A 7,729-nucleotide genomic window follows, 5' to 3' on the forward strand; every position below is an offset into this window, starting at 1 on the left:
AAAAAAAAGAATACAACAATGGAGAAACAATCTGAGCTTAGACATGTTTCATCAGTGCTGTCCACCTAGCATGTACAGATGGAAAAATGAGCAGGAAAAGATTGTTGTCTTGAGGAGAAGGGAGTCATGAAAACTCATGGCTTTTGGGACTAGAGCTGAGTGAAGAGATCAGCAGGTCTGGAAGACAAGGAGAAGTACAGACTCCTGAGTTTGTGATTGATGCCCATTTGAACTTTGCCATAGATGGCTGAGGATGAATTGACCAGAACCCAATCAGATGAAGAGAGGATGATTTATGGTGAAAGCTGGGGTTGATTATTGCAACTTGGCTTGCTCTGGACTGGACTTTACTTGTGAATACAGATGCTCAAAGTTTCCAAGCTGATCAGAGGATTCTTCAGTGAAAGGAATATGCTTATTCCTTTAGATTACTGCTTTGATAGAAATGAATAACCCAGAAATTGGCTATCTAAAATGAAGATACTAAGGCATGAGGCATGAAGTAGTTGGCACATACTTTCACAAATGTCGTTATGAGTAAGATGATTGTATGAGGGAAACACGCTACAATACATATGAACAAAATATAATATATAATAAAGATTGTACAAAACACAGTGTATATGCATGAAACACAATGTATATGAATGATAAAATATTAACTAAAAACGATCCTTTTCCCTGTGCATTTCATTTTAAAAAAGGTTTTCACACTAGATAATTTTAATGTTAAGTAAAAATGAAATATGTTGTTGCTGTGTGCCATCAAGATGACCATAGCTCATAAACAGAATAGGTAAAATTAAATATTTAAAATACATTGCATTTATGTCACCCTACATTTTTCATTAGTTCACTTTTAAAATATATCAGAAGCATCAAAATGGAAAGTGGCCTGACCATCTCTGACTTCCCCTTTTTTTAAATCAGAATGTTTCTCCCTTGGTTCTATTGTTTTCAGTTGTCGACTCTGATTCATACTAAGTCCATATGTTCAGAGTAAAACTGCTTCATAAGGTTTTCAAGACCATGAACATTTGGAAATAGATCAGTAGGCCTGTTTTTCAATGAACTTCTGAGATAGTTCAAACTGCCAATTTTTCAGCTAAGTAGTTCAGTATGTAACCATGTAGATCACACAGAGAATCTCTTCTGTTTTATCAAACTAAATTAACTGGAAGTGATGCTAATAAAAACCATAGAAAAGAGAACACCTAATATACTAGAAAAATGTGTATTCTGTTCCAAGAATACACTGAGCTCAGAAATACTGGCTTCACAGCACATAAAGGATTTCACTCAATTTTAGCCCTGTTATAGTTCTATTACCATCTGCCAAAATCTTATCCATCTTTTACAAATTAGCCCAAATTTTTCCTCCATGAAATCATATGGATCTTCTCATGTGGAAATAATTTCTCTCCTTCGTAATCTCATATTACTGATATACACATTTTACCTTTTTGTAAAGATTGAAGTCTGCTAATAAGGAACACTAGGGAGTTCTGGCGGCCTAGTGGTAAGAAGCTGCCCTGCAATCCCAAAAGCAGGCAGTTCGATGCCACCAGCTGCTCCACAGGAGAAGGATGGGTAATCTCCTCCCTTGGGATAAACAACGTCAGCTATGGGTCAGTTCTGACTGACAGATAAGGAATTGCATTTCTGCCAAAACGAAGGCAAATCCTCTGCTTGGGAAAGATGGGTAATCCTATGCTGTTTACAGCCTCTGAAAACCTATTGGAGGATCAGCTCTGAGTCAATTCCAACTAAATGACAATGAATTAATTGAGTTTATGAGTAAGGATCGTGTTTTGTACTTCAATTATGTACTTGATGTCTCTTAGATATTCCAAAGAATTGTTTCTAAATAGAGGTTTATGACTTCTCTATTTCCTCTAAGTTATTGTTTATTAAGTTTCACCTCTCTTTGCCTGCCTTGATCCTGCTAACTGGAACTAAAATTGAGTGCAAACCTTCATGTGGTTTGAAGCCAGTATTTTTGAGCTCAGGGTATTTTCCAAACAGAACATGAAATTTGCTAGTAATGTTATATTAGGTGTTCTATTTTCTATGCTTTCCATTAGCATCACTTCTCTAATATCAGTTAATTCAGTCTGATAATCGAAGAGGTCTCTACTTAACCAGAAAAACTATTCCTCTGGGCTTACTCTTGGCTATTTGCAATGCAGTTATTGTCATCTTTGCTTCATGGTAGGGGAATAAAAACTTCCCCAGAGCTCTCAAAAGTCATTAAGCAGATGTCCAATTACTGTTTGGGCAGCATTATTACCAGATGGCTTCATTCTGATTATCTTTCAATATTTGTGTGTCTAATCTTCCTTATTTTTTGCTGGCTATTATTCTCTTCAGCAAATTGTTGTTGTTGTTGTTGTTGTTGTGTGCTGTCAGGTTGATTACAACTCATAGCAACTTTATGAACAATAACCCTGAATCCTGTCCTACCTCTGACACACCTGCCCCTATTTCTAGTCACTGTGTCAGTCTATCTCATTAAGGTCTTCCTCTCTTGTGCTGACCCTCTACCTTTTACTTCACTACAGCAAATAGCAGTTATGCATACAATAAATCCTTGCACTTCATAAAGTATTGATTTTGAATGGAGTTTCTCAAAATAACAATTCTAGCATATAAAGTTTGGGGAATATGGTGTTATTGATATTGGATGCTGTCAAATAGGAGCTGATTCATGGTGATCACATATGTCAGAATAGAATTGTCCCAGAGTATTTTCTTGACTGAAATAACTAGGTTCTTTCTCTAAGGGAGCCCTTGAGTCATTTGACCTTCTAACCTTTTGGTTATCAATCAAACACTCAATTAACAAGCCACTAGAGCTTCTTTTTTGGTTATATAGATAACATTTTTTCAGATTCTCCAAGGTCCAAGAAGATGTACTTGCGTACTAAAGGAGTGTCTCAGTAATTTTCCTTTGAAAAAGCACATTGCTCTGCAGAACTCTGGAATGAATGTTGCTGCTGTTGTTAAGTGCTGTCAAGTTGAGTACAACTCATAGCAACCCTATGAACAACAGATCTGAATTCTGTCCTATCCTGCCTGTGCTATGCTTACAATCTCTGACGCACTTGAGCCCATTGTCACAGTCTTTGGGTCCATCCTCTTGATCAAGAGTCTACCTACCTTTGCTGTCCCTCCATCCTCCCAAGCATGATATCACTCTCCAAGAAATAACCTTTCCTCCTCCTGATCAAGAGTCTACCTATCTTTGCTGTCCCTCTACCTTCCCAAGCATGATATCCCTCTCGAAGAAATAACCTCTCCTAACAACATGCACAAAGTATGTGCAGCAAAGTTTAATCATCTCTGCCTCCATGGAGCATTCTGGCTGTACCCTCTCTAAGACATATTTGTTTGTCCTTTTGGCAGTCCATGAAATATTCGGCACTCTTCTCCAACACCACAGTTCAAAAGCATCAACTCTTCTGTCATCCTTACTCATTGTTCAGCTCTCAATGGCATAGGCTATGCCCTGAATAAGAAATTCCTTAGTCCTCAAACTAGCATCTTTGCTTCTTAATAATTTGGAGAGGTTCCTGACTTCAGATTTTCCCAGTGCAATAGTTCTGATATTCTGACTACTGGTACCAAGTATATTTATTGTATGAAGTCATTAACAGTTTCAATCTCTTCTCTATCATAGTGTTGTCAAAGGGCCAGTGTTGAGAATTTTTGTTTTCTTGATGTTGAGATTCAATCCATATTTAAGGCTATAGTCTAGAAAGTTTAAAGAAATTTTATTGTTGTTGTTGTTGTGTACCATTGAGTGACAACGGACTCATAGATGACCCTCTGGTGGGTTTTCAGAGGTGTTTAATCACAAAGGAGGAGATTGCCCATCCTTCACCTGCAGAGCAGCTAGTGGACTCAAATTGCATTCCTTCAGGATTGCAGCTCAGCTTCTTGCCACTATATAAACCATAATATAGCATATAAAAAAATCTCAAATCTCACTGCCATTGAATCATTTACAACTTGCATTGTCCCTCTACTGGTTTTCCAAGATGGTAAATCTTAAAGAGATGAGACTGTCATTTTTCTCTCATAAAGTTGCTGGTAGATTCACTGCCAGAGAAGTGTCATCTTTTAGTTAACAGTGAAACACACTAAAGTCTGTGTATTCCACAAGAGCTGCTATAAAAAAAAAAGGAGTGAAGTGGTATGTAACATCAAAAAACCACTGCCAAGGGAGCTCTGGTGGCCTAGTGGCAAGAAGCTGTACTGCAATCCCAGAGGTGTGCCGTTCTAATCCACCAGATGCTCTGCTGGAGGAGGAACAATCTCCTCCTGTACCAGTCAGATCTGATTTGATGATACATGCACAAAAAATAATAAAATGAAACAAATTTTTTTTAAAATCCACCGCCATCAATTCCAGTTCAAGTGTAGGACAGAGTAAAACTGCCCCAAGCTATTTTCCAGGTTGTTATCCTTTTTGGAAGCAAACTGCTTTGGCCTTCTTTCAAAGTAGTTAGTGAATTGGAACCACTGCCCTTTTGTTTACCAGCCCAAAGCTTACCCCACTGTGTCATCAGGACTTCTAAAGTAATAGTTGAAAGGATACCAGATTGCTATAATTGTCTATAAAAAGAGCAGTTAGATTACCTGGTGTTTTCTATGCTAGCTAAGATAGTTAATGCCCCTTTTCATTCAAGTAGCAGCCTGCAGATTTAGTCTTTGGAGAAATTGAACCTGTAAAGAACTTACAAAAGCAAACGCTTATGTAGCCCCACATTGAAGATTGCCGACCCTAGAATTAATAGCTCAGAACACTAGATATCACATAGGGACCAAATCAAGTCATTTTTTAAAAAAATTCATTAGAAAATCAGATATGATGCAAGGCACAGAAAAAGATTCAAAGGACTTTAAAGTTATTATTCTTAGAGAGATATAAAAAAAATAACATCTGTTAACAACAATTACTGATGAACTAGATTCAACAAGGAAAAACAAAAGGAACAATCAGAATATGAAATAGCCCAAAACACCCTACAACTACACTCACTGAATTGAAATGAAGTCAAAAGAAACTCTAGTTGACAGATAAAGTGAAGAAAATTCCAATTAAAATAAAAATACAATAGTATGGATAATTGCAAGTAAAAGATAAGAAATTAACATTGGCAGTTCAATATCCTACCAGGAAAAATTTCAGTAAAAGAGAACAGAATGTAAATAATTAGCTATTAAATAAAACGGGAAAATATCTCAGAAGTGAAACAGTTATGATTCTGTTGTTGTTCCTATGTGCCATCAAGTCACCTGAGACTCAACAGCTGTCCTGTACTGAGTCAGTCTCCATCTCTGATCCACCTACCCCCATTACCCTAGTTACAATCCATCTCATCTGATGAGGCCTTCCTCTCTTTCACTGTCCCCTCACCTTTCCAAGAATGATGTTTTTTCCCCGAAGGACTAGTGCTCTCCAAGGACACACAGAACAACTCTAACAAACTCTTTCTAAGGCTAATTATGTTTCAATGTAAAAAAACAAAACAAAAAAACTCAAAATCTTCCAGAGTAGGAAAAAAGTTTATTTCCAAAGAATAACATTTGAAAATCAAACAGTATCAAACTTCTCAACAGGAACTTTGGAAGCCAGAAAAGTGTAAAAAATTATGCAGAAGACATTTGTTAGTGTTGTTGTTATGTGCCGTTGAGTTGTCTACAACTCATAGTGACCCTATGCACAACAGCCCTAAATCCAGCTCTATCCCTTACCAATTCTATTGTCTCTGACACACCTATCCTCATTACCTAAGTGACTGAATCAATCCATCTCACTGAGGGTCTCCCTTTCCTGAACTGCCCCTCCACCTTCCCAAGCATGACGTCCATCTCCAAGGACTGATCTCACCTTGCAACATGTCCAAAGTATGTGAGATGAAGCTTCAGAATCCTTGCCTCCAAGGAGCAGCCTGGCTTCATCCTCTGCAGGATGAACTTGTTTGTTCTCCTAGCAGTCCGTGGTATATTCAATACTCTTCTCCAGGACCAAAGCTCAAAGGCATCAACTCTCCTTATATCATCCCTAGTCATTGTCCAGCTCTCTGATGCATAGCAAGTAATCGCAAAGACCATGGCCTGTAGCAGGTGCATGTTAGTCACCAGATTGACATTGTTACCCGTCAGGACTTTGGAGAGGTCTCTGACAGCATACTTTCCCAATGCAATTTGTCTTTTGATTTCCTGGCTACTGGTTCCAAGAGAGTTGATTTTAGAGCCAAGTAAACTGAAGTTGTCAACAATCTCAATCTCTTCACCATCTATCCTGATGCTGCCAATGGGCCCCTTGGTGATAATCTTTGTTTTCTTGATGTTGAGCTTCAATCCATATTGAAGGCTGCAGTCCTTGACCTTCTGCAGCAAGTGCTTCAGGTTCTCCTCAGTTTCAGGAAGCAGGGTTGTGTCATCTGCACAATGCACATTGTTGATGAGTCTTCCTCCACTCCTGATGCCACATTTCTCCTCATAGAGCCCAGCCTCCCCAATAATCTGTTCTTCATATAGATTGGAAAGGTTTGGAGATACGACATATCCCTCATGTACACCCCTCCCAACTTTGGACCAAGTCTTCCCTTGCTCTGTTCTGACGACTGCCTCTTGGTTCAAGTATAGTTTTCACATAAGCATAATCAAGTGTTCTGGGATTCTCATTCTTCTCAGAGTTAGCTACAGTTTGTTTTGGTCCACACAGTCAAAAGTCTTTGCATAGTCAATGAAACACAGATAAACTTTCCTCTGGTATTCCCTGCTTTCAGCTAAGATCCATCTAACATTACCTGCAATATCCCCCTAGTACCACAGCCTCTTCTAAACCCAGCCTGCACTTCTGAGTCCTCTGTTCAAATACTGTCCCAGTCGTTTTGGGATTATCTTCAGCAGAATCTTGCTCACATGTGATATTAATGATATTGTTTGATAATTTCCATACTCTGTCAGATCACTGTAGGAAAGGGATGAATCCCCGTTTCAGGAGTCCGGAGACCTTCCCCCGACCCCGTAAGCCTAGCCAGGATTCAACCTTGAACGGGAATTATTAACTCCAGGAGTAAACATGGGGACCATAAAAGTTTTTAGCTTTAGCAGCAGAGTAAATTCCGAGGAGGCGCCGGTCAGTCTCCGGGACTCTCAACCTTATCGAGAAAGAGGTGAATAATAAACAAAGTTATGTGCCCGCTGGAAAGCCGCTAATGAAGCACAGGTAGGAGGGGGCGAGCGAGATAAGACCACCAATCAGAAACCGGGCCACATGACTGAGTATTTCACCCGCCAATCACGTTCCCAATGACCCCGCCCTGAGCGGATGACATCAAAACAGCCTTTTAAGCAGGAGATGGGCGGGCTCTGGTACACCGGGGAACGGAGAGCCTCTATATAGAGAATAAATGCGTTCATTGTGATTGCAGACGTTGGCTGAACTCTTTTCGGGGCACCCCCGTCGGCCATAACAGTCACCTTTCTTTGAAATGAAAACAAATATATCTCTCTTCCAGTCAGTTGGCCAGCTGGCTGTCTTCCAGATTTCTTGACACAACTTGGTGAGCTCATCCAGGACAGCGTCTGTTTGTTGAAATATGTCAATCGGTATTTCATCAATTCCTGGGGTATTGTTTTTTGCCAATTTCAGAACAGTTTGAACTTCCTTCATCACTAAAGGCTCTTTGCTCATATGTTGTTTTATGAAATT

The 7,729-nt window shown here is 39.2% G+C and overlaps 1 pseudogene; it reads left to right on the forward strand.

Moving 5' to 3' along the window:
- The first annotated feature begins 7,096 nt into the window (after positions 1 to 7,096).
- The window catches only part of LOC102851626, a 26,260-nt pseudogene continuing 25,627 nt past the window's right edge, over positions 7,097 to 7,729 (forward strand).

This window comes from Elephantulus edwardii, unplaced genomic scaffold (genome assembly GCF_000299155.1).
Source record: "Elephantulus edwardii isolate Elephantulus edwardi_28Jun2011 unplaced genomic scaffold, EleEdw1.0 scaffold00190, whole genome shotgun sequence".
Lineage (NCBI taxonomy): Eukaryota > Metazoa > Chordata > Mammalia > Macroscelidea > Macroscelididae > Elephantulus > Elephantulus edwardii.